Raw genomic sequence first — 26,838 nt, forward strand, 5'->3', positions numbered from 1 at the left:
TCATCATCCGCTCGTCTCTTGCTTCAGTTCGTGTTTCCTTCTTATCGCTAAGTCAATAGTTTGCTCTCTCAATTTGGTGAATAGCTGCTTTTTTACCCGTTCTGTGACGTCCACTTGCTTATTTCTGACACCTGCAACAATCCAGTAACTGACTATTCCAGTGAGACAAAACCTTTTTAGTAGCACCTATGACAAGCCAGAATAGATCAATGACAAAAACAGTCAAGATCCTCAAATAGTTTCTCCCCTTCTCCATCACAAGCAAGTTTCGAACAGCATTTCAACTGCTGTAACTTTCTCTGTCTTCCCCCTCATTCTCATGGATAAAAGTTTCTCTCTTTCCTTTCTCCCACTCCTCCCTGTTCACTTGTCAGATCTGTTGCCCGCCACAAATATAGACACAACTTTGGTATTTTCTAATGCTATTTACATTAAGCCCTATGTATCTATTTTACTTGCCTGCCGGGCTACATAGTTCATTTTATTTTTGTCTGCAAGCAACCCTCCATGGTTCCCTCACTCAGTATTAGAGACAAATATAGAAACTGATAAACAGCAACATGAACTTGAGCCTCTTAGCTGAAACTAAACTAATATAATACTAATATATGTGTTCAACATATGTATATAGTTAAAAAAGTGTTTCTTGTATGGATCTTTTCATTTAACTCTAATTTCAGTTCTCCTCCTTAACAGCAACAGAGCTGCTGCTGTATGCTTTGACACGTTCACCCATGAGGTGCAGCTTTAATTTCTTTTTGAGACTTTTTTTTCTCTCACCCTGTGTGATTACTTGAATATACTCATCTGATACATCCATTGTGAGGTGCAGTCAAAAAAGGCCCAGAGATTATATGTGCAGAAGCCTTACATTTTAAATGCTAAATGGGCCATAAACCATTTTAATATGATATTAGTGCTGCTGGATGATGAGTATATGATGAGTAAGTGCAAGGTGCTCTGAGTAACCAGGTTAGTGCTGCTACCGCAATGATTTACATTACTTTAATCCAACTCCCAGCATTTTTAAATACTTTCTATTGTCATTTTTAAGAAGCTGGCCTAGAGAAGAGCATGTGGCAACTTTTGTTCAGAGAAGGGTCCGTCTAAACAGTGACCTGGTTTTCTAAAATAAAATAAAGTCTGTCTTGGCATGACAGGGCATTTCTATTCACCAAACCATTCGTTAGAAAAGGGTTGTTTTTTTTTATTTATTTAATCAATCCTACTGTATCTCTGGGCGCATATGATGGTAATACTCCATTCACTGTGATTTCAAGCTTAATTAGCCAACTACTCAGATGCTCCTCAGATAAATGTGCACAGTGCAGACCAGGCTGTCCCTCTTGGAAACCATGCAGTAATCGATTACTTGATTTAGAGTAGCACATGGGTGATATGTTTAGGATTATATGGGCAAGAGAAAATTGTTATCGTAAATCTTAACTGGCTGAAAATAATAATACATTTGTCAAACTGCTCAGACAAATTAATTAAATTACAGTGCATTAACACAGAGAACAGCAAAATGTATTCGACCTGTCAGATGATACACAAAAGTAAAAACATATTTTAAATACAATTCTTAAATCTTTTCTTTCATAAATCTTTCTTTGCTCTTAAAATATGAGTTTGTGACTAGAAAAAATGATAAAAAAAAGGTAAGTTAACGGTAAAGACTTCTGATACAAACAAGTTGGTTTTTGTTTAAGTGTTGGGCTGTTGGACATGAGAGATTAACTCTGCTTCAGGTTGCAGTGCCTTCAGATAATTTTCTAAAGACTTATATTCTCTTGCATATATTGGGTGATATTCGTTTTTACTAACAGATAGTCCGTCCTAGTGTCCTTTCATCTCACCCCTTGCCGCGCACCTTCATAATTAATCTAGGGGTACTGCTGCTCCGGCCGGCAGCCAAGGCTCCCGGCTAAAGCACCTTTCGTACTTCAGGGATATACCTCTGTCCTTTTAACCACAGAGAAGAACAATGACCTGTCTAAAGTGATTGATCTCCCTGAACTGGCAGCTGGACGACATATTTCCATTTCTTCCTCCTCTGCTAGCTGAATGTGCAGGCAGACTTGTGAAGGTCAGACTGGCAGGCATCATTCACAAGTGACTGCCAGGAGCATTCTACACAAACATCAGTAACATTGCTTGTAGTATTCAGAGTGTGCAGCATCAGGTTGACTCAAAAGATTGCCTCAACTTACAGTCAAGCTACCTCTTTACTTTTGTTTTCTCTGGGGAGTTGGTGTTATGGCCGGTCACAAAAGCATTTATAATGGCGACATTAATTTCACTTGAATCGCTGCAGTTACTGAATTCACTTGGGGAGGCATTGTAAATCAGCATGACCAATAGCACCAATAGCAAGCTGTCTTGAACACCCTACTAGTGTGTGGATCAAGAATTGGTTAGTGAAAAATATAGGAAGCTATCATTGCTTGTTAGCTGTGCTGCAATCACTGTATTTATTCTGACTATAAACTGCTGCACAAACAGGAACATTTGTTCTAGCCACTGTTGCAAAGTCCTTGCTCATAGGAGATATGTTGAGTCTCTGTAATAAACAAAAAAAACTAAAACTAAAAATATATACCGCAGATTCAAAGTAGGACCTAATTTTGTGATTTGTTAAGGACCAAAAGAGCATGCCCACGGTAAGAGTTGAGCAGTTTGCCACAGTGTGCCATGTGTTCCTGCAGTAAACCTACAGCGTTCTTAGTATGCCTACAAAAATTCACAGTTTTCCCAATATGCCCACAGTAAACTGACAGTGTACCCACTATGCCCACAGTGTATCCACAGCATGGACAGTTCAATGTGGGCTCAAATACTGGCCTGAAATTTAGGGCACGTGTAGGCCCCACACCAAAGGGCCTGCCTGCACTAAGCCCAGTGGGTATGCTGCAGGCCGATGATGCCCACCACTGGGGGTCCACTCTGCTCTGTGTTGGAAGCCCACACCCTGTGTGTGGACAACAGGCTGGTACCTTCGTCATACACTTGCAGTTTAGGCAAGAGAACTACAAGATACAAGGTAAATAGGTGAAAGAGTTATAAAAGAAAAGAATGGTTGAGTTCTTTAGTCCTCCTACATCTATTTTAGACAATGAAGTGTTGATGGTGAGTTCAGGAGTCTCATAGCCTGGGGAATGAAGCTGCTCTGTAGTCTGGTGGTATGACAGTCGATACTTTTGTAACTGGGGTAGTTTTAATCACCCACTGAAGAGCCCTCCTGTCCTGGGCCGAATATGCCAGGTTGTAATGTTTCCAGTGAAGATGTTTTCTATCGTTCAGTAAATGTTGACCAGAATTTGGCTCCACAATTTAGCCTTTCTACAATTCTGTAGGAAGAAAAGCTTTTGCTGTGTGTTTTTTTTTTTTTAACTGGGGTGATACTAAGTGATGACTGACATAAGATGGGACTTCCAAGTCCCTGTTCACCTGCTTCACTCCAGCTCCACTGATGTAGACATGGTTGTGTGTCTTTGCCTCCTTACTTCAAAAATCATCAGTAATCTTCATGGTTTTGCTGACATTAAACAGTAGATTTTTCTCCGTGCACCATGCTGCAAGACTGTTGATTTCCTCCCGATGTGAACTCTCATCATTGTTTATAATATTTCAGATGATGGTGATGGCGTCCACGTACTTAAAAATAGACTTATCCTGATGTGCAGTCATGGGTGTACAACGTGAACAGGAGGGGGATAAGCACACAGCCCTGGGGGGGTCTGGTGTTGAGCACTGACTTAGAAGTGCACCAATGTGAACATTCTCTGGTGTGCTTGTGAGTAAGTTTAATATCCAGTAGCAGAGTGTTGTACTCAAGCCCAGAGTGTTTAGTTTTCCAATCAGCTTCACAGGTGAGGTTGTGTTGAATGCACTGAAGTCAACAAACTTCATTCTGATGTAGCTATTCCTGATCTCCAGCTAGGTGGAGGGCTGTAGAGTTGGGTGAAGGTCCAGGCAGGCAGGGATGTTGTCTGGGATGTGCTGGAGAAACATTTTCCCAAAGCACCTCAACAGAATAGGGGTGAGAGCTACAGGGCAGTAGTGACTAGACTAGACACTACAGACTTTTTAGGCACAGGAATGATGGTAGCTGTCTTGAGGAGGGACATATGATGGGGGCACTCCTGCTTTTGTCGCCTGTGACATTCTGAATCACTTGCCACATATCTTTAGTGCTGTTGGTGTTGAGGTCCCTCTCCACTCTATGCTGATGTCTCCTCTTTGCCTCCTTGATGCCAGCGACATCCATCACAGCTTTGCTCTGGCTGTGTTTCCTTGCCACAGGACTGAAAGGCAGCGTTTTGGCTCTGAAAGGAGCCCTCAGCTCTCCATTCACCCACGCCTTCTGGTTGGAAATGATATTACTGTCTTTGTGGCAACCGTGTTCTCGACACATTTGCTGATATATGATGTCGCTCAAGACGTTTATTCTTCAACACCAATGTCTCTATCCTGAGGGGCAGCCTCCCTGACCATTTGACAGTATGTACACTTAAAAAAGACCTAAAAACTAACTACTTGGTTAGTTGAAGGTAAATATCATGGTTTCAGTTGAATTGACCTTGTTACCTGTGGAACTACGTAATATACATGACTGCTGTGTACACAACGTAACTTCAATACCACATTACTTGAAAGAAGTCCTTGTTTACTTCAGGTTTCACACTGAACATTAACAGCAGTCTCCTGAGTGACAGTCCTGTGCTTGTTTGACTCAACCATCCATCCCTAAACCCCTCCCTAAGTGAACTTTGCCGCTATTGATACTACCTCTCTCACTTGCTCTGACCTCTACCATGGCCACGAGAGGCTGTCACCTAACAAGAAACGTCAGTATGGGTTGGAATAAGGTGCATCACATTTGACCTACGTGATCATTGTTCTGATGAAGATGAACCATAGTCTCCCACCAAAATGAGGCTACTGGCGTGAAGTAATATTTTAAATGTTTGAAACGGCGTGTTCATCATAGGTTGATATAAAAATAACCCAACATGCCAGGACATCTATTCTTGTGTCAAACCGAGTGTGTTATTTTTACACTCTGTAAACAACACTGCAGAAAAGAAACGGAAACAAGCAAAAAAAGAAAACACCTTATTCAGTAATTAGGACCTGAAAATACACTGGGAAAAAAAGCTTTTGATCAAGAGAAAAAAAAAAGTCCTTGTAGTGCAGTATGCCTCGGGGCTTCCCTTGCTGCGTCTTTGGCTAGCCACTCATTAGAACTGCAAAAAACACCCATTTGCCAACGTTTGGTTTGTTCTGTGTGTAAAAGTCTGTGTTCAAAACATGTTTATTGTGTTAAAGTCTCCCCCTCCAGGTAAATCATTTTGTGCATAAACAATTCAGAAAACATCAGCTTGGAAAAAAAAAAAAAAAAAAACTAAAAACTTCTGATTTTCTCCTGCCAAAAATGTGCAGCTGCTGCCTGCGGACCTATGAACCTCCTTTAGAGGAAAATGGCATTGATGCATGGTCTTTCCTCAGTAGAAATGATTGATACCACACAATGGAAGGACTAAATTGCCACAATTTGTTTAGATCCTTGGCAGAGAATATTTTGCATTAATAAAACATTATCAATCATTACCACGAAGCCGTGTGTGAGCCTGTGTGCAAATTAGTCTCCCATTTATAGCCGGAGATGTGCTTCTCAGTAAAACCAAAACACATATGTCTTGTCATCTGCAATCCGCCCAAGTCTAGAAATTTGAATAAGCCAAATAAAATGTGTTAGTGTGCATGAGGCTCCATGCTTATCATGTTTCTTGGAGAGCACGCATGAAAAAACAACAAACAAAAAACTTTTTTTTGTGAAACTCCATTTCATCATCATTGACTGTAATTTCCAAAGTAATGAAGCTTTTGCTTAGATGTGATGATATAATATGAAATACCAACAAGTAATGCTCTTTTGACCCCTTCTATAGGTGTCTGCTTATGCAATAGTTCCAATACTGTCTTTCTGCCCCTTAAAAACAGAATGCCGCATAAATAAACCGGCGGCAAACCAAAAGAATGGGAAGAGAAATGAAAGGCACTTGTCTTTTACCCTGCAACACTCTCTTTGTCGTACTCTCCTGATTAAATACACAGGACCAGGAATGGGTAAACTAATTAGTCTCTGTAGGGATGAGATGGAATTAGAGAAATGTAAACCAAGCAAAGGACATGAATGAAGAGCGAGGGAGTTTTTTTTTTTTCATCACTGCCTGGCCAGTTCTGTGCCAGGCCTTTTTCTTTCATTCCCAGAGAACACAGATGTCATTTTGCTTCCCCTACCTGTGATATTTGGCTCTGCTTTCTCTGATTTTAGCGCTTGTAATCATGACAACAACCACAGGTTTTAAGTCACAGGAGAGATTGATATTTTCTCTCCAATCACGAGCTTTTCTAGGCGGTGGGATTTGGACTGAAACATGAATGGCAGGTGTGAGGTATCGTTATGTTGTCCACGATGATGTGCTACTTACTGACTCGAAAACGGTGGAGACAACGTGTTCTACTGCATGAAAACGCCTGCAAAGAAATCACAGAGAAAAGGTTGCTAATGTTAGCCTATAAAGCACAGCGCACCTTAGTGGCCAGGTAATGAAGGTATGTCCTTTTTTTTTTAAATAGAATTTTGCCAAGGTGGAAATAGTTTCCTCTGTGTCCTTGGTTGGTTGGTTGGCTGGTTGGTTAACAGGATTACATAAAAAAAATAAAAAATAAAAAAAACTATTTATCTGATTTCTATAAAACCTGTAAAGAGGATGGTTCTCAGCCAAGAACACACCCCATTAACTTCTGCTTTGGATCTAGACATAGAGACACATCCAGGATTGTTTTTCTCACTGTCTTTGCTATTGTGAGATGGGGTAGAAGATGACATTTTTCTAATTTCTCATAGTAACACCAGAAAATATAAAAGCATCTGAAGACAGCATACTGAGAAAGTCCAGTCTGCTTACATAAACTTGAGGACACGTGATGATGTGTGAGGGTCATGACGGGTTTGTCACAGGGGAGATTTCAACCACTACAGCGTGTGAATCTGTTCCGACGGGCACGGATGCACTCGAACATGAGTTGTAGGAGCAAAAGATGGAAACGGGGCTGAGCGCATGAATATAAACTGTAAAGTATAATTTTAATCATAACCTGATGCATTATTTTATAATCCCTGAAGTAAATGGTGACTTTTACATACAATAGGTCACCCAACTTGCTGTCTTCCCAGAGATTCATATTCTCCTCCCATCACGCCGAAGCGAATACGGAGAACGCTGTTGTCTGCATCTTTGCAGTCGCTCTGGTCCTGATGCTTCCAGCATGCAAATGAAATAGACAGTATGACATTTAAGTAAGTGCCATGCTCTCGCCTTTTGACTTTACCCTCCCTCAGCTTCCCGCTCACTGTATTATCTCGGAAACTGATGCAAGCAGTCATCGCCATGAGGGCTTTGGCAGCGGATCCCGCAGAGGAACACTATGTATCATTCACTTATGCCGAGACACCACGGTGACAAAATAGCCCGCAGTCCGGCCCAGTGTGGAGGAGAGGTCATCATGTCTGTTCGAAGTATTTGTAAAGGCACCTCTTGGGGCAAATCACGGAGACTCATGCTGTCTCATTCAGTTCTTTGGGCTTGTAGAAGGATCCTGCTAAGCTGAAAGCTGATTTGTGGTCAGGTCACAGAGGATTGAACAAAATTGGTTAAAGAAAAGAAGAAGAAAAAAATATTTTTAAAAAAGCTGAAACGTACTCCTTCACCTCGAATGAGAAGTTTGTTAACTTTTTGAATTTTTCTTTAACTATAGGTCTTTCAAACTGTCTCCACAACACACTACAGATACAAAATGGGCATTCTTTTTTCAGCGCCCTGCATCATTTCTTTAGGCATCTTTCCATATTCATAGAATCTGAGCACTGCTCATTTTTTTTAAGGCAGTTTCAGAGCAGCGCATGAAAAATGTACAAGCTCCAACTGTGTAATACAGCCTCATGTTGTGTTGCGTATGGAGCTCACCACAGTCCTATCAGCCCCAGTGAGGCCCCTCTCACTGGCGCTCTACTGACAGCTTCCGACAAGCTAGTGCCTCCATCCACTTCAAGGTATTTAAGATAAGGCACAGGTGGAGATGGAGAGAGAGACCGGGGAGAGAGGCCAACAGAATATTTTCTTTTGTTATCAAACATGCCTGTGGCTGTGTGGGATTTCCCATGAGGCTCAGAGCACAAACAGGCCTTACGGGGAACTGAGTGAATGAACCTCCTGCAAAAACGGTAGGGTAGCTGCGCTCTGTATCGTGGGACATCAAACCGAAACATGCCTGGACGTTGCAAGCCAGTCATCCCCTCCGAGAGTTCAATTCTATCAATGCGTGCCGAGCTGCCTCCTCTTTTACAGCTCTGTGGTGTTGCATTCACACGTCTTTCCCCATAGACCTCATCACTGCCTTAAAATCAAATCAACCCGACAAAACATAATCCCCACTTACGTTCGGCTTTACGTCCCGATGAAAGTAATGGTGCCACTTTGTTTGCAAATTGGATCGGAGATTTCAGTCTTTCACCTTGTTCCTATAAGTCCTTGCTATGTTGGAAAGGGTCAGAAGATGCAGGCTACAGTTCGCACCCTGTCAGCGTTAAAGGATTCCTTCTAATCTATTTGATCTCATTAGAATGCTCAATAGCATGCAGTCATGCTACAGCTCACTCTTTATAGTGGTCAGTCTTCAAAATCTAGTTGCCAGATTTGGGTGAAGATGGAATTTTACTGAAACAGAAAGAGGATGCCTACAGAAGTGAAAAAAATCAGTTCTTTCTTCTGCCAGGGAGGTGGACTATATGTATTTGTGGTCCCAATAATTCTTTGAAGAATGGGGCCAGACAGGCCACGGGCTGAAGAACAGGGGACTGGTTGTTTTGGTGCAGATCTGTGGGAGCAGAAATATGATGCTGCCAGTTGAAACACATCTGAAACCAGACACGCTGTTTTATTTCCTCATTGACTCAGTCTGTATCAAAGCGTGTGTCAAAACGCATTGATGAGCGGTTTACTATGAGTCAGAATAAAATCCTGGTTGAATATTGTTTCGTTACTCATGACTATCTAAATTTAGGGTTGGTTTATTGCACATAATGTGCAATCATGTATCGGCTCCATGCCAAACCTAGATTTTGTTAGCCTACAAACCTAGATCTCGGTGTCGTGTATAGGCCAATAAAGCTCAACAGCGCCACCACCAAAGATGTCGGCTGCTGTCCAGCACAGCACACACGCGGGTGCTCACCCGTCACCTCCAAGTAGAACAGTGATGGTAAAACACTTACAGTACGGCTGTTTTCATCTTCCATCAAATGCAAACAGCAGCAATGAATGAAGGCTCAAATCAGTGCACAAGTAAACAAAACATATAGCCCTAAACATGTTGAATCTGCATAAAAAGGCTGCCAATCTTGGGGTGCTGTTTAGCTCAGTGGGTAGAGCGAGCGTCCCATGCGTCCTCTCTGCAGGAGGCCAGGGTTGGAGTCCCGGCCTGGGGCTCTTCGCTACATGTCACTCCCCCTCTCTCACCCTGTTTTCTGTCATGTCTTCAGCTGTTCTGTCAACAAAAGCCCAAAGGTTGCAGATCCTGCTCTGTGATATAAGTCATTTTGCATATATTCCATAATTTCTAGTAACTTCATCAAACACATGCATTGTTTACAGTATGTGTTTATGAACACAAATAAAAGTACACGCTCTGGCAGACAGTAGTGCTAGAATGCTGGTTGTCCTAGTGTTAAGTTGATGAAGGTTCAGTCTGGTAAAAAATGTCCCCATGCTGTCTTGGGCTCATATTAAAAGGTAAATCTGCACAGTCTGCATATACTGTAGCCTTCTGTATGCCATGAGTGTGTTGTTTTTACAAAAAAAAAAAAAAAAAAAGCTCAATGTCTGTTTGAGGAGCTGCTGTCAGGAAATCCGGGGTCAAACCACCGACCGACCCACCTTCGTATTAGCAGATGACCTGCTCTACATCCTGAGTCACAGCTGCCCCAGTGGGATTAAACACTATCTCTGGATGTAAATGATTTGTGTCCACTAAAGTGTTTCCAGGTTGTTTAGTGGAGATCTGTGCCAAACACTTGACCACCTGACAATACTTGTACATCTTCATCCTTCTTTTCACCACTGGTGAAGTGACAGCCCAGCTGACCACATAATTACAACATAGATACAGACTAATGACAACAGCTGCGCTGTATGATTGGGTACATCCAGGTTCAAAGACGAGTGAGCCAACAGAAAGTCCTTCACTTGCTGCCACACAGTTGTGATTAGACTCCACACACACAGCTGTAACTCTGCAAGGTGACAGCATGTCACACGTCTCTCAGCTCTGTTGTCACCTGTTTTAATACCGCCACATTCACAATTGTCCTTATTCATGCACACTCTCTGTTAATCCTTTTATTTTGGCTCGCTAGAAGTACTTAACGTCCTCGTTAGTAGAAAATGAGCCACCTTGTGAATAAACATCTGCATGAAAGAACGGACAGCTCATGATCCGGCCTTGACTGAGGGGCTGTTCCCGAATAATGGTCTGAAAAGAGAAAAAGAACAGATCCATTTAGGTAAATAAGACCTGGGATAGAGGAGAAATCACATGAAGTACAAGCAGCTGGTCAAAGAGTTTGGTCAGTTCAAGGCTGATTGTTGTACTTCTTTTCAGATGAGTCAAGGACAGTTTAATAATGAAGTCAGTCGTTTTCTGTTCTGAGTTGAAGTTTTTTTTTTTTTTTTCAGCGTTGAGACTACTCCTGCAGAAACGCAAGATGCTCCAGGCACTAAAACACGAGGCGCCCAGGGCACTAAGCAGGGCATAAGCAGTGTGCAAAATGCTTACTGCCTATTGACAACACATGGAAAAAACAGCCTCTCACTGCAAAATCTGCACTTTGTCTGAACGGGCCCTCAATGGAGGTATTCTATCTCCAAGTGGCTTTTCACTTTGATAAAAGTTGTATACACAGATATGTGTCGTCCTGGTGGAAATCATGAATATATGAAGTATCTATAAGGGACTGTTTTAATAAAAAAGGCCTTCAGGTAAGTTGCAGAGACAGCAGCTTGGTGCCTGTGGGGAGAGAATGACTTTGGTGTCTGGCAGAAGTCCCCAATCACCCTGTGGGACCGGACATAATTTACATAACTAACATCTTGATTTGCGTAAAGTGAAATTAGGGCCTGCGCTATGTTCAATTAACTCCACGGATCTTCCTGTAATTAAAACTCGGCGGTCCCCCACTGTTCAATAACTCCGTGCCAGGAGAGAGGGAGAGAGAGAGATAGACAGAGAGAGAGAGAGAGAGAGAGAGAGAGAGACATAAAGGTGGGGAGGCAGACTGAGGGAGAGCTAGATAGAAAGACAGAGATAAAGAGGGAAGGAGAGAGGGGAAAGGGAGGAAAGATAAACTGCTGCTTCATCATGTTTTCATCAGATATGACCTTGACAGTCATAATGGTTGGACTGGAGATATAGCTGGAGAAGAGCCACACTATCCATAAGTTGAAAGTTAATGTGAGGAGCATTAAGCATGGTGGCCCCTTTATAGCGTCCTTGCCAGCTGTTGTATGGAGATCAGTGGTTGTGCTGCTGGCCCCTAATGAGATGTTTCTCCTTAAATTGATTACATAGGGGACAGATTATTTTGAGCTGTTAAATGCTCTGTACTTTTGCCTTCAAGTTAACTCTTTCTTTTTTTTTTTTCCTTTTTTTTAATTTTTTTTTTTACCTCTCCCAAGTCCCTTGCTGTTTGCTAATTGCTGTAATTCTGGCAGTTTAGCATTTCTTTTCTAATCACTTAAGGATTACACAAAGTGAACTTATTCCTCAATAATCACCTCTTTGATTCCCGACTGAGCTCTGCTGCAGTGCGGTCTCAGGCCCGTCCTGTGATTCACTACAGACTGCTGAAAACACTTGTGTTGCTATGATATGCTGTGATTCTAAAACTGCAGTTTAACTCCCATGCTTCTCTTTTATGCAAGCCATTAATCTTTATTATACATTTACCTGAAAAGTGCAGAGTGACATAGCGGCTGCGTCTGTAGTCTCTCTGTTGCCTATACAAAGCCTGCAAAGTGGCTGTTTTATGGGAACAGTTAGAGAATTTTAACTAAGCCATAATCTCTAAATTGATCAAATTGCTTCCAATTGTACTGCAATGTTTAATTCATGAGCAATAAGATGCAGGTAATACATCTGAATATGAGAGAAAAAAGGCCAAAAACTTCTGCAATATAATTCTGACTTTTGGAATGATTTGTTTCAGACTAATGGTTTGCTGATTATTTTCATGTTTCTCTCTAGGATGTTTAAAAGTGTGAACTGTGTGACCTCTATTAGCTACAATGCCATAGGAAAAAAAACTTGGAGACAACATCGCTGAGCCCGATGGATAAAAACCTCGATCTGGATCTTGCATATCATGAATTTAAAACGTGTTTGTTGCATTACTTTCATTTTCTTCTTTACATGCATTTTCCTTCGAGTTCGTGAACTTGCAGGATGCCTTTTGGTGATTAGCGTGGAGCTAAAGACCAGCTTAAGCGTGTTCATTTTGGCCATGTTCTGCTTATACCTGCAATTTCTGGTTCAAACCATCACCTAATATCCCCGGCCCGATATAAAATGGGCTGCATATATTACATGTATATTAAATGCCTCATCCTTACTCTGTAAATGCACTCCCTCTGTGGCAGTCTACTTACATAAAAGCAAACACACAGCTGGCTGGTGTGAGCTGTGTGTGCACTTTGGAAACCAATAAACATGGTCCATCTCCTGCTAATTGTAACAGACATAATTAGTTACATTGTCTCTGTATATAAATAGGTTAAGGCTAGTAATGTGTTGCAGCCTTTAGCATACAAGACACTACCTTTTAAATGATTGGAAGCATCAGCTGAGTCTGTCCACTCGGGACTGTCAGGAGAAGCAGAGTCCTGGCGTGAAACGCTGCTACTGGATATCACAGATTTGCTGACAGTGATGGGGGCCGCCGATGGTGGTGTGGGGGTGCAAAAGGCCTAATGGCTGCCCAGAGGCGTCTCTTGGCCTCTTTGACAGAGCACTTTTTTTTTTTTTTTTTTTTTTAAATCACAAGAAAAGTTAATCCTCAATCAATGAAAATGTAAAGCAGTTGCTTTCTGTTCTATTTGTGCTGATAGCAGCTTAAAGGATCGCTATTGAGGGGCTCAGACTGCATTTGCAAGTGCCTGGCACGACTCCTAGTCATGTCTCGCCAGGCTTACACACAGGGGAAAAGGCTTCCTAATGCCCCTAAAACAGTGAGGAGGTGTGTGTTAATGCCCCACATGTTGACTCGTGAAGGCAATTAGAGATTTTTTGCCTGATGCAGTAATGTAAAATATCCACTGTGGTGAAAAAAAAACAAAAAAACTTTTTTTTTTTTTCTAAATTTGGATCGTATTTTCTAAGCCTTTATTGTTGAAGAGTTAGCCATACACATTTGCACCAAATACATAATGAATGCCATTTCAAATTGTATCTCACTCCTCTTTTCATTTCCTTCTTTAATGGCTTAAGATCAGGGGTATGCATGTTGTTACAGCCATATATTGTTTTGCTGACACCGACAATTCTGCTTGTCAAGTCATGAAAATGCACTGCGGCTTGTTATGGTAATATTTTGTCAGCTCGCGTGTCAGGCCCTGATAAGAGAAGTCGGGACATTATTTACCCCGGAATCTTTATGGCTCTCACTAGGCAGCCTTCCTTTAAAGGTCCCAGAGAAAAGCTGAATCAAAGGGAACCTGGTTGTGGAATAATGGGCGACACTAAAGTTGCATTTATGTATGCTGCATCTGTAGTGTGCACTGGTAATAAACTGCAGTTTAAACTTAAATTTTACCCCTTTCTTAACCCTATTTTTGCTGCTTTTTTATTATTACTTCACTTCTTTTCCTGGCTCAGACGGAGAGGTGGAAAGTGTGCACATATATTTGTAAAACAGCTCTAAAGTTACTGCTGCTATAAGCTACCCCTAAAATTAAATTCTGTCTGGTACTTACCTACAGGAATGCAGGGCCTCATATTGATGCTGGATCAGAGGGTTTCATTTGTTTTATGCGAGCACTTCTCATTTTGTCCACTATAAATCACATCTGTGGTGCCTCCAAGAATGGCTCAAAGCTGAAACAGATTCCTTCCAGCTTGTCACTGCTGTAATCAGATTTGCCACCTGTTTGTCTAGCTACTGGGACATTTTTTTCACCTCAGAGACTCCTAATTATACATTATCTGATGCTATTTTTGTGATAACATTATGGAAATGTTGGAAATACTTCCAGGATTTGCATTAGATTTGGGAGGGGATACCATGTGTGCTTGTTTATTTTTTTTCCTGGTGTGCCAGGAGAATAATTCACTTCCTTTGGAGGAAGTTTGGAAGCTGTATTGTTTGTGTCACTGGAAACTTCAATAGTATCTTTTTTTTATCTTTCAGTGATCTTCTCAGTGTCTTTTAGAAAACATTTTAAGTTAGAACATCTTATTGGAAAAGTATTTTTACTTAACTTGAATAAGTCACCTTTGTTGGGTCTGGTGATAGGGCTTACAAATAATATGTCATTCATATATCAGGCTATGCCTCAATGTACAATATTAATCTTAATATCCACATTTATTCTCTTACATACGGTACATTTTCAAATAGTGGCTTAGGCCAGAGATGTATGGTTCTCACATGACAGCATTGCGACAAACTGTTAGGTACCAGGATGATTGTCAGACCTTACGCCGGTGCAGTTGGCCCTGGGTTCCTCCTGGTGCAGGACAATGCTGGCCCCAACATTAATGCAAAAAGTAATAACACTATCTATCTATCTATCTATCTATCTATCTATCTATCTATCTATCTATCTATCTATCTATCTATCTATCTATCTATCTATTTTTTTGCCAAGGGAGGGCACTTGCAAAGTAGTTTGAGTAGGTGGTGACATAAGGAATATAAATACTCTTTTGCTGAAATGAGGAACACAGAGTTTTATTTATTTTATTTTTTTTTTCCCAGACACAAAACAGATTTTACAAAAGAGTGTTGCTAAGAGATACATAATGAGATATCAGTAGGAAGAGAAATAACTTTTGAAAGTAAAACCATATTACCAAAGGGACAACGTTCGTTACGATGCCATTGTTAAATTCAGTATAATTGAGGGGAGAAATTATGCTAGTAACTAATTTTCCATGACAAAAAAGCTTGTCTGCGATATTCTGATGATTTAATAGGATTTTATTCTCATTTATAATTACATCTCAGTAAGAGGGGAAGATCATCAAGACAGCAAATGCTGATGGGAATGTTTTTGTTTATGCTGCTCCACCGCCCAGCCTGTCAGCTCTACCCACTGGCATTGAAATACGGAGGATTTTTTTGTCAGTAACAACAGTAAAATAAAACAAAAACAAAAAACAAACAAACAAAAAATCCTAATAACAGGTATAAGTTGCCATTAGGGACATTGTTGTCCTCCCACTTTTAAACTAGGGACGGTGCCATTGGCTCTACCTAAAGAGCCCAGAGACACTGCAGCTGCAGCCAGTTGTGTTGTGGGTTTAGCAGAGCAACTATGGCTCACAGTCTGTTGCTTCAGCTCCGCTGCTGGCTGGCTAAAAGAGACACAAGCACAGTTCTTTATCACCAGACTGCCACTGACCATACAGTTAGGAAATAATAACACGGCAATTACGCTGACGGAGATTTAGTTTAATCAGACAACACAAGAGACACTAATTAGTGTGATATTTGTTAACTTTATGATCAGTGGCAATCGGGGTTGTGCTTGTGTTTTTCTCACAGATGTTTAGAACAGACAGCCAGCAGTAGAGCTGATACAGTGGACTGTGAGCCGTAGTTACCACCACAACTGGCTGTTGCAGCTGCTCGTTGGTGGAGCAGACAGGCTGGGTGGCTGAGCAGCAGCCTGGAGGCAGCAGTCAACCAGCCTGTACTCTGGACATAATGAGCCCAGAGATACTCTGACAGTCAAGGGTGGCTCTGGAGGATGAGTGACCCATACAGGAGCAGCGGAAGACAGGGAGAGAGGCCACAGGCATGTGTGTTTAAACTTCTGTTTATAAACCGCCAAAAACAGACATGACGAGAGCTATGTTGTGCATTCACAGTTTGAGTCAAGCACAGAAACTTACCCAACAAAGCCAAATAATGAGAGGTTCAAGTACGACTTCTGTGACCTGTCCCTGTCCCGTCATGCCGAGTGCCCACTTGCAAAGCAGCCACTGATGTGTTTTTTTTCCACAGTCGAATATTAATATTCACAATTTTTTATTTTTTTATATTTGAATATATATTCGAATTCATATTATTTGTTGACAGCCATAGTCAACATCTGCTGTCACTCATTCACTTCCGATGGGGGGTTTTTGCATTTGTGTTGTGACTTTTGCCTTTGTACCTTTGGCATTTGTATTGTGCCGTGCATGATCTAAGTTAGAGCTCCCCGAAAGTGAGACCAAAACATTAGAGGAGTGAATCTTCACTGGCCTCATGATTCGGTTTGATTAATGGACAATGATCTTTACACAAATGCACATGGCTGCTTTTTCATCATTTAAATTCCCCTTTTATTCAGAAAGTCCTTCCAAGAATCAAACTATGGCAGTCTACAAAATAAAAGCTGCATCTTTTCAGTTCGTAACCATTGCAAAAACAAAACCTTTATCCATCTGCAGTGCCATACTTGTTTGTTATTTTTTCCACATGGCAGCTTTAAGATAAGGCATTTATTGATTCCGCCTCACACACCTTTCTTGGACAGCAAAGTTGTCAACACCTCCTCGGATCTTGGCTTATTAGCTGGGCTTGCTGTAACAGTTATTATTTATGGTACTCGCTGTATTGCAGCAAAAAATTCCCCTGCATCCCAAAATGCATTTTCCCCATAAACTGCGATTAAAACAGAGATGTCTGTAAAACTGTTGACAGAACCCAACTGCAAACAGTGTTGATTATGACTCTTTCTATGAGAAATTTTTGATGTTATCATAATGTTAAGTTGTTGGAAATAAACCCGGATGCTAGAAACTTTTTGTGTTCTGTCCTAATCAGCAAATGTGAGCATGATAACAGACTAAACTTAGATGGTGAACATTATATATTATACATGTGAGGCATCAGCACGTTAGCATGCCAGTGTTTGCATTTACCTCAAAGCTGTGCTGTGCCTATGTATAGCCCTACCGAGCCACTACCATGGCTTGAGACTCTTGTTTGATTTATCTCAGCCTCATGTGGTTAAGTGAGCACAGTTATGTAAATGTCTGTGTGCGACCCTTGAAGGGTTACAGCATTGTAGTTATGTTCATATAATACATTATTATTCAATATTTCACTGATATGATTTTCTTAAAAATACCCAAAATGCATTTATTGAATAATACATTTTGTTTGAAATCTGTTGACACAGCGCTACTATCATTGACTTAAATTACACCCCCAGGCTCAAGTTTTTTATTACATTTATTTTGTTCGCATTACTTTTTACAACAAGGGCTGAAATAGATTTAAAGTGGTAACAGTCAGGAACAGAGACTGTAGTAATCTTGCAGAGTTAACCTTCGATTTCCAAACGCTTTTGGCCAAGATGTTGGTGGTAACAGTTTTCTAATGAAACACACAAACAGAAAAGAAAAGCCAAATAGGTTAGCTTTTCAGATATACAGTCCTTGTCCACAGTGTGCCAACTGAGAAAAGAGAACAGGAAGCTATAACTTGTTTTGGAAAAGCAGCATGTAGAATGCTTTGTCAATGCCAGAGCTTGGTGAGAATTGAAGCAGAGTGAATGTGTCTGAACTTAGACGGATGAGATATCAAATTGGCGGGTAGGAGTGTGATAATCAGGGAATCGGAGTCTGAAAATTGCATCAGAATGGAATCATAAGCCTGGCCAGAAGAGAGGATTTGCTGATCCCTGACCTTCTGTTTCAGAGCTGAGGATTTTAAGTAATGAGATCTATGCAGAGAAACAACTCCACTGCCAGACCGCCAGACTTCAGCATACTGGGATGAGAGCGTCTGCCACTACACAAAGCACATCCAATGGATTTTTAACACATATTTAGAAATGTGCTGTAGCAGCAGTAAAAAAAAAACAAAAAAAACAAGGGTTAAGGAGGAAGAATGAGAAGAGAAATGACTTTGTGTTGCAGCAAATAGACCTTACATAAAGGTATAATATGCTGTAGGGCTTTCATTGTGTCTTATGTTGAATATGTTACCCACTGGCCTTTTGTTAGAGGGAACGGCTGCCTGAGCAAAAAAAAAAGCACAAATGAGACCTTTTTTGTGGGACATCGATTGAAGCTGCAGATGCACTAACTGCTGGATATTTCTTTGAACTCTCTCAGTTTGTCATTTTATTTTACATAACCATCATTGTTTCTTCACTAGTAATTACTTACTGAAGACTGCCAAGGTTAAACTTGTTATTCAGTGCAGCTACCACCATCCACTGGTTCCATTGGTTTTAATAAATATGCTAACTGAAGGTTTCCTGTGAAGCTAAAGCTCATTTCTTAACTTTCTAGTATTATCTGTCCCTTTTCATGGACATGCAAGCGGCTTACTACTAATGGTAACACAATGGTATAAGACTCCAACAGTAAAACCTGCAGTTCCACATACTTGTCCTGTCTGCTGTCTTGTAATCACTTGCTAAGTCCTCCTCACATGTTATTCTGGTTGGAAATGATCCTGAATAAAAAGAGTGTTTGTCAGACAAGAGAGTGTTGAAAATCCCCTCATTAATTCTGTTTTTATCACTGGAATGATTAGATTGTCTTTGGAGAAAGTTGTGAGAGGGTCCACCAGGCTGAGATATAGCATTACTCAATTTGTGCAGTCTAAAGAAACATTTTCAATTACATCATCTGTTTCAGAAAATATAATCTAACTGCTTAATCTCATTGGGCTAATTTGCTTCATTATCTTCCTTTCACAGATTTTTGTTTGTGGCTGGGCAGCACATGTTTATGATCCTGTTTCCAATATATACCCAGATAGCAAAATTGTTGCAGCTCAGATTTGGTCCACACCAGATCCATTCATCTGGCCATTTTACCATATGGAATGATGGCCCTGGGGCAGTCCGCTCCTGCTTGCCAGATCTGAATCACAAGCAGGGCATACCATGGTGACATGTCAGCCAAAAGCCGACCAAATAAACCAGAGCTGGCCCAAATTAGGGTCACAGTTCATTCTGTTCTGTTGGGCTGGATCTAGTAAAGTTAGCCTTATTTACTGAAGTGACCACAGAGTTAACACAATGTCAAAACAATGTTCATATAACCCCAAAGCCAACGTTGAAAGAGCAAACTTTACAAGAAATATCTTGATATCCGAATATCTTGAGGCATCTCATTTGGGCCCCATTACATGTTGCCACTATAGAGACTAACACTACTGCAAAGGTCCTGCTTGCTCCAGTTAGCACTTGCCTGCAGCTCAACAGAAGTCTGCCTTTTTCCAACCATCAGTGTAAAAAGTATTCTCCATTGAATCCCTGCATAAGGAGATGAGGATAATTGGATGGAACAGTAAGAGACAGTTGAACAAAACCTGCTCCGACAACTAGGAGAGATACTACATTAAATGAAATCAAACAGAGCGAGAATGAAGTACACCATACGACGAAGATTTACTCTACATTGCAGAGCGCAGAATAGACATGGCTGAGAATGAGCATAAAATTAAGTGTAACTTAAAGAACGGCTTTTACATTGTACCATCTGCTGCCCCGTCCTTTTTCGCTCCGTTAAAGCTGTCGTGTGTGTGTGTGTGATCAAACGGCATTCTCTCAGCCTTCATTTTGTCATCAACCACCAGTGTTCCTGGACTAAATATGTAATAATCGTACTAATACTATTTATAATAATGATAGTAATACTTATTTCTATTATCTCTGCAGATATGTGTCCAAACTCCTTCTGAAGAGTAGAGGATTTAGCAAATAGTCAAAGTGCTTCCTCCATAATTTGACATGTAGGCCTAGTCCAGACATATACCTGTATCACTGGATAATCCTGGATCGTCAGCAAAACATTGTAACAGCCAGTGTTGTCTCTCTTCTGTATGACTTTATTATCACTGTCAGTTTGTGTCTAAATATAAACAGTATAACATCTATACCGTCAGTGTACAAACCCTAATATTCTAGTATCACAACATAGTATACTAAGTGTACTAAGTATACTACTTACACTGTCAAGGCACAATTAGGAAACGAGGGTGTATGTATCATCATTTCCAAAAATCTTGTTTCTGTCAGTCGAGACATAAACACTGACACAGAGTTTCAACCTGGATCTTCAACCTGGAAGGTGTTTTTCAAAATATCCTTTTAAGCTACCTAATATCTTCTTACATTATGTACAAAAAGCCGAAACACAAATCTTCATTTTAAGAAAAACGTGTATATGTGGACGGTAAGGGTGGGGAGATCAGTCCCAAAATATTGATACTACCAATACCCTGTACGCCTTTTGAAGATTGATTCTAGCATCAATTGGGTCGATAAAAAAAGATCAGTTTCAATTTCTCTCTTCTACTTTGTGCCCACATATTTACATTTCATCAACAAGAACAGCTGTAAAAAAAACATTCCATTGTCTTGAAGGCATGTAAGCCTTCTCTTTGCATCTCCATCTCTTTAAGAAAAAAAAAATTGGAAAGAGAACTTGGAGCTGCAGCAGATAAGAAGGGAGGAGGGGGAGGAGGGGGAGGAGGGAAATGCTATGGCATACAGGCCCCCCAGGCAGTTCACTCTCTATCCAGACATATAGAGTGAAAAAAATATCTTAATCAAATGGATTAATTATAGCACACTATAGTATAGTTTGTCGTTTGATATCACAATATTTTTAGGCCATATCACAGTGTACCACAATATTTTGAAATCTTCTCAATAGTACTTCATGAATGTTTGGACTGGGTGACAAAATCAAACATCACAGTATGTTTGACCAAAAAGGCCTAACTTCAATATCAATACTGCAACAATATTAGACTATTTGTACTTTAGGATACTTACACAATAAGATAATAAGCCGATTTTTAATAGCAGAAAACAGTGAAATTGGTCAGACAAAATAACATCTGAGTACTTACAGGCACATTTTGTAAGAGAAGGGAAATAAATGTAATGTTGAACCAGTCCCTTGTTCAAATTTAGGTCCTTGTACATCTTTTGCTTGTCCCAATATCTCCTGGATACACAACAGCAATTACATTACACCAGCAAGTAAACTGAAGCTAAAGTACAATAGAGCTGTCCACTCATTTTTCTCTAACCACGGAGATCATTTGAAAATGTCATTTACATTTCAGAAATGTGCAGATTAACCGAGGATTGTCAAAGCCTACAAATCAATCTGACCATAACAATTTCACAAATTAGTCAATGACCTTTCAAAGACTTGCCTGGATATGTTCCTTTTCACCAAGTCTGTATTGAGAGCTCCGCACCTGCAAATCCAGAGTGTTAGTCAAAGGCACACTGTCTTAATCGGGGCTTCCGGTCGTTTTATTGAGAAGCCAGATTATTGTGGGAAACATACAGGTCTGCACTCCTCCCACATCCCTCCACTTTGTTAGTAAAACTGAAATCTCTGCAAGTTGTATCATGGATCTCAGACTTGAACGGTAAGTCAGTATTGATGTAAAACCTGAAACAACAATGAAAAAACCCTTGAAGCTGCTTATGAACATGTCAGTTGGTAATTCATCTCTTCCTAATCTGCATGTAGCCCTCTGAGGACTTATTCCCCAGTTTTAGCTGACCACAGTGAATGCTATTGGATCACACCACTGTTTTCTCGTGAACAGTGGTGAGCTCATCCTTTGTTTTGTGGCTATAGGAAGCCACAGTAAGCAATAAATATACCAGCAGATAACGGAGTGGAGAGTTATAGTTCACCAATAACTCTGCGGTTTATTGCTTTCTATGGTGGAGCTGTATTTAGAGTTTGCTACTGTGCCCAACACCCTGCAATAGACTCCACATCCCCCTCCCAGCCAGCCCTTTATTAATTTATGCATTAACTTGGAAAATGTCCAGTTAGAAATTTCCAATGGCAACACTCATCGGTGCAAGCTCAAATGATACCACAGTAAGTAATTGGGTGGTGTTAGGCATAACATTAAAAACTATAAAGCGGCTGGAAGAAGCAGATTAACAATCAATCATTCTTGCACCACAGCCACCAGGCCTGTACCCAGACAATATCAAATTTAATTTCCTTTATGTTGTTTTTTGTTTGTCAAGAAGTTCCCTCTGTTTGTTTCAAAGTCATAACTGTTAACAGTTTCTTAATTTCACATACCAGATCAGCACTGCAGGTCCCATGAAGTCAAAATGGATGTTTTTATCAAGTCTTGCTCTATATCTCACCTATACACCAGTGTCAGGCAAAGATAGCCTCAGAAAAAGTCATTTTGTAGGTATTCCTGATGGTATTTTTGGAGTTTGAAACTTCCTGGAAAACAATAAAAACTGTTGATGATTCATCCTGTACTCGGGGGCGTAGACTATTTTTTCATCCAAGATATGCTTACCCCACTTTTTTGACACCGCCATGGCTGATTCAGAAGGAGGTTGCCAGGGCAGAGTCTTTTACGGGGCCGGCCTCTGTACAAAGATAGAAATGTATAACTTTGTAAGCAAAAAAACAAAACAACTCTACTTGTTGCTAAAGTAATTCTTGACTCTTTCCAATGCATACCTCTGGACTGGGACTGTATGCAGCCTCTGAAAAAGATGACATAGGTCAGTTACAATACTGAGTTGATTTATGTAATTTTCTGATTGTTAGATACTGGTGACTTTGTTATTAAAGTCAACGCTGACTGCTACTTAATTTAGCTGCAGTTTGGTAGTTGGCTCTGTTAGCTGTGCAACATAGTCAGCGGTTCTAATTGCTGACTTTGCCAGTAGTCCACCAAGTCCACCTCGGTACTGGATTCCCTGTAGTGTGTTGCTGGGATCAACATGGTTCACTCATTCCTGTGATAACATGCGATGGAGCAAAACAGTTGAAATCACAACGTAATAGTCTTTGGTATATTGTAGTGGTAGGCAAGGCCAGGAATATTGATACTTTGGGGGGGTAAAGGTTGATCTAATGTAAACTCTCAGAGACAACATACCGTAGCCAAAGCAAAATAACAATCCAACCAGAATAACTAGCTAACACATGCTGTGACAGCTTTTGAATAATACGAACAAGAGGTAAGCCACAAAAAGCCAGGGGTCACAATATAATCCTCTGTTTTGTTTGTTTTGGCAACACATGTGTTGACAGGCCCAGGTTCCATTAAAAAATTCACATATATGGAGGTGCTAAAGACACCCTCGAAATGTAATTTCTTGTAAATAAAACAGATGAAGAAAAACCTAATCAATGTAGCATACCCAGAGGAAAAAAAATAAATAAATAAGAAATTGATTGTACAAGTCAAATTTTCTGTGTCCCATGTGACATCTTCGTCAAGTCTTTGTTATGTCTTTGTCATGTTTTTTTGTCATATCTTAATCCCATCTCCGTTACATCATTTGTCATGTCCTTGTTATTGTCTCCATCATGATATGGCCATCACGTCTTTGTCCTATCCAGTCATGTTAATAAATGAACCGAAGCAGTCAAAAAAGAGTCTGTAACCATGAAAATGATCTTCCACTTAACATGAAATGTGTGCATGCACAGGCTTTTGTCTTTCACATTATGCCCAGTATGTGCATGCGTCATGTCTTGTCAGTTCCTTGTGCATGGTAATGTAATTGGAAGAGCCATTCAGATTAAAATGTAGAGAGGTAACGGCAGAATGCAAAACCTGCAGATTTTAGCTGCTGTTGCAGAAAATTGCATGCTATAAATAAAATCAAACTAGGTTTTGATTTGATTAAAATCTTAAGCGTTATAACTTCAAAGACAACCTTGACAGGATAAGACCAATATGAAATCCCCCATATAATCACAGCAATGCCAAAGGGCCAGCAATTCTATCGAACCAAGGTTCACATTAGCCCATTTCACACAGACATTCCACATCATGGCGGCCGCTGAAGGCTCGCCTTTACGCCACCTTTCTTTTTTAGTACCGAACCAAGGAGGGCTGGATTAAAGCCAATCCAGTGTGTGTCAGAGGCTTTTCCATGTATGGATGTAGTATTTTTTTCCTCATATAAGTTGTCAAAGACACTACCAGTTGCCACATTACTGTTGATTGGTCCTGTAATGTTGCTTTGTGGGTTGAGGTGTGGGACATTTCTATTGTATGTGATGAGTGAAGATCTGTTTTGGTTGTCAGACTGTGAACACCATCAGACCAACACACCCCTGTTCCGCGCCTCCGGCTTTTCCATTCACACAGACACTGCCTCGTCTCTGCTGCGGCTCTGATACTACCTCTGGAGGCGGATCAGAGCCACAGCAAAACTGTCCCCCCTCTTTGCAGATGTAACTTTCACACAGACGGCTAGGCGCATGATTACTGCGCTGAAAGGGCAGCGTGAATGGGGTTATTTTAGGCCACGGTCATTCAGGTTGTTTTCATTGATAATGTTTACTCATGTCATGTACTGTACATTAGCCTGCAGGTAATGAATAAGATCAGTGGTTCAGACTGCACAGTCTGCAGATGGATTCTGGTCAGCAGCCACTGGGCCTGTACAGATGATACTTGAAGAGAGAAATGAGACTCAATTCCTCTGATTTGCCTGTTTTCCTTTCACTTTCAGTCCTGCCAAGCTTGCTCATTTGTCCTTGGATTTATTCCTCTAATAGGGGAGCCAGCATGCCTTCTTTCTCAGCTTGTACATACACATTGCAGCCAAGACCACGGCTGGCCCGACAGCCTGGCCTTGAATGACTTCCTGGGTGGGCTGGGTTGAAGTCTTGGTCATGATTGGTATCATGAGGAGACGGATCAAATGCCAATGGTAATTAGAGTAAAGTCTGACTTTTTTTGTTGACCTTCCTAACTAACAGGTGCAGGGCTGACCAAAATATTTCAAAGCTTCTACTGATGTCACTGACATCCAAATCCATGTTCCGGTACGTCAGGGTTTTTTGTTTTATTTCTTTAAAAGCCCTTTAAATCCAAGGAAAGTCGTTCTGAATCTTCGATGCCCAAAACGCTGCATTCAGGACAGGCTTAAAATAGGTTTATATAGACATTAGGTTATCCATGTTTTACTTCGTGCATCATCTGTTGTACAGTTCCAACTGTGTTGGTCTTGATACAGCTGTCTATGTTCATATGGAACAAAGGCTGCTTCCTGTCTTCCAGTGGACAACACTTGATCATCTCATTACCATGGCATTGACAAGGTCACTATCATTGTGACCACAACTTACACTGATGTAGAATGCCTTTGCCCCAAAGAAACATGACATAGAAAATCATATTTTGTGCAATAAGCCAGGCCTCCACAGTTTCTTACCACAACTCTGCACATCATGATAATACTATGTCATGAAAACGTATGTCTCAGAGTAAACATGCATGTGCTGTCATTTTTTGCCATGCGACAATCAAAGTTAGAACAGGTGTTGCACACATCTCACTTGGTACTGACCAGCACACCAAGCTTGGGTAACCTGAACCAGAGACAAGAACAACTGGTTGTAACATTGTGCTGGCTTGAAATTGTCTGCACTGGCCTTGGATCAAAATCTGCCAAGCTGACTATGTTTCTTACACATCCAAATATCAAACAAGTGATACAACACAAGATAGAGCAAACCAGCTGATACTACTTACTAGTCCGACAGCAACAAGGTCAGCTTGATGTCTCTCCGCAGCCAGTTATTCCGCAAAGCTCTTGGCAAATAACTAAAGCAGATCTGAGATCTCCAGTTGTCTCTTGCCTCTTCCTAGCTTCCTCCGTCATGCTGTCTATAGAGGCTGCTGAACATGCTTCTGTTGCCTCTTCCCACCTGGTTCTGTTTCTAGTGCTCATTCTGGCTCGGCACCTGAAATCCTCCCCCTCCCTGCGGTCCACAGCTTCTGTGATAACGATGTGAACACCGACACTCTGAGCAGTCAGCTAGCAGAGCTAACATGCTAGCTGACTGTTGAGGCTGAGCAGCTGGAGGACTTTAGAAGGATAACCAGAACATATTTTCTCCATAAAACATGATTCAGTTCCACCACAATCACTGAAAGCTGGTGCTGTGTGTGATGTACTGTGATCCTACCCTCTCAGATAGCGCAGAAATAAGCAATGGGGGGGTTGAATGTGGATGTGAAACAAACACCAATCTCCCCTGTTACAAGACACTGTGCCATCAAAATGATTTTGAGGCTGTTGTTTTCAAGTAAATTAGTTACATAATGGTGCTTTAACTGCTGCTGCTGTTTGTCTTTTGTATTATCATCAGTGTCTTCACTTTAAACACTGTCAGTACTTTTAGCACAGATATCACACTCAAATGAATTACATGTATAATGCTGGCATGTCAGAGTGCTATTCACACAGTGCATTGATGATAAAAGGAGTAAGCAAATAAGAAAAGAGGGTCAATGTCAGCTCTATATCGGTGTCTGTGTTGATTAAGCCATAGCTGAGGTAAGGTGAGCTGCTCTGGAGTGCTTCCTTTTTATCACAGTCTCATCTAATCACCTTTAATAAAATGCAAATGATGAGAATAGGGAATCTTTAATGTACAATAATGGGAACAAAGGGAGAGATGGGAGGGAACATAAGAGCTTGTTAGTAACCACCTTTGGTTTGC

The 26,838-nt window shown here is 40.8% G+C and overlaps 1 protein-coding gene and 1 long non-coding RNA gene across 8 annotated transcripts in view; one reads left to right on the forward strand and one right to left on the reverse strand.

Annotated features, from left to right (window-relative positions):
• Positions 1-26,838, forward strand: part of LOC119026073 (VPS10 domain-containing receptor SorCS1) — a 183,179-nt gene that overhangs the window by 47,995 nt on the left and 108,346 nt on the right. The gene's annotated exons all lie outside the window — the stretch shown is intronic.
• On the reverse strand, positions 17,574-26,297 carry LOC119026100. Its single transcript, XR_005077040.1, has 4 exons — positions 25,865-26,297; positions 22,825-22,850; positions 22,658-22,730; positions 17,574-17,710 (listed from the first exon to the last, which is right to left on the reverse strand). It is a non-coding gene; the product is annotated as an uncharacterized LOC119026100 (long non-coding RNA).

The sequence above is a fragment of the Acanthopagrus latus genome, chromosome 1, assembly GCF_904848185.1.
Source record: "Acanthopagrus latus isolate v.2019 chromosome 1, fAcaLat1.1, whole genome shotgun sequence".
In the NCBI taxonomy this organism is placed as follows: Eukaryota; Metazoa; Chordata; class Actinopteri; order Spariformes; family Sparidae; genus Acanthopagrus; species Acanthopagrus latus.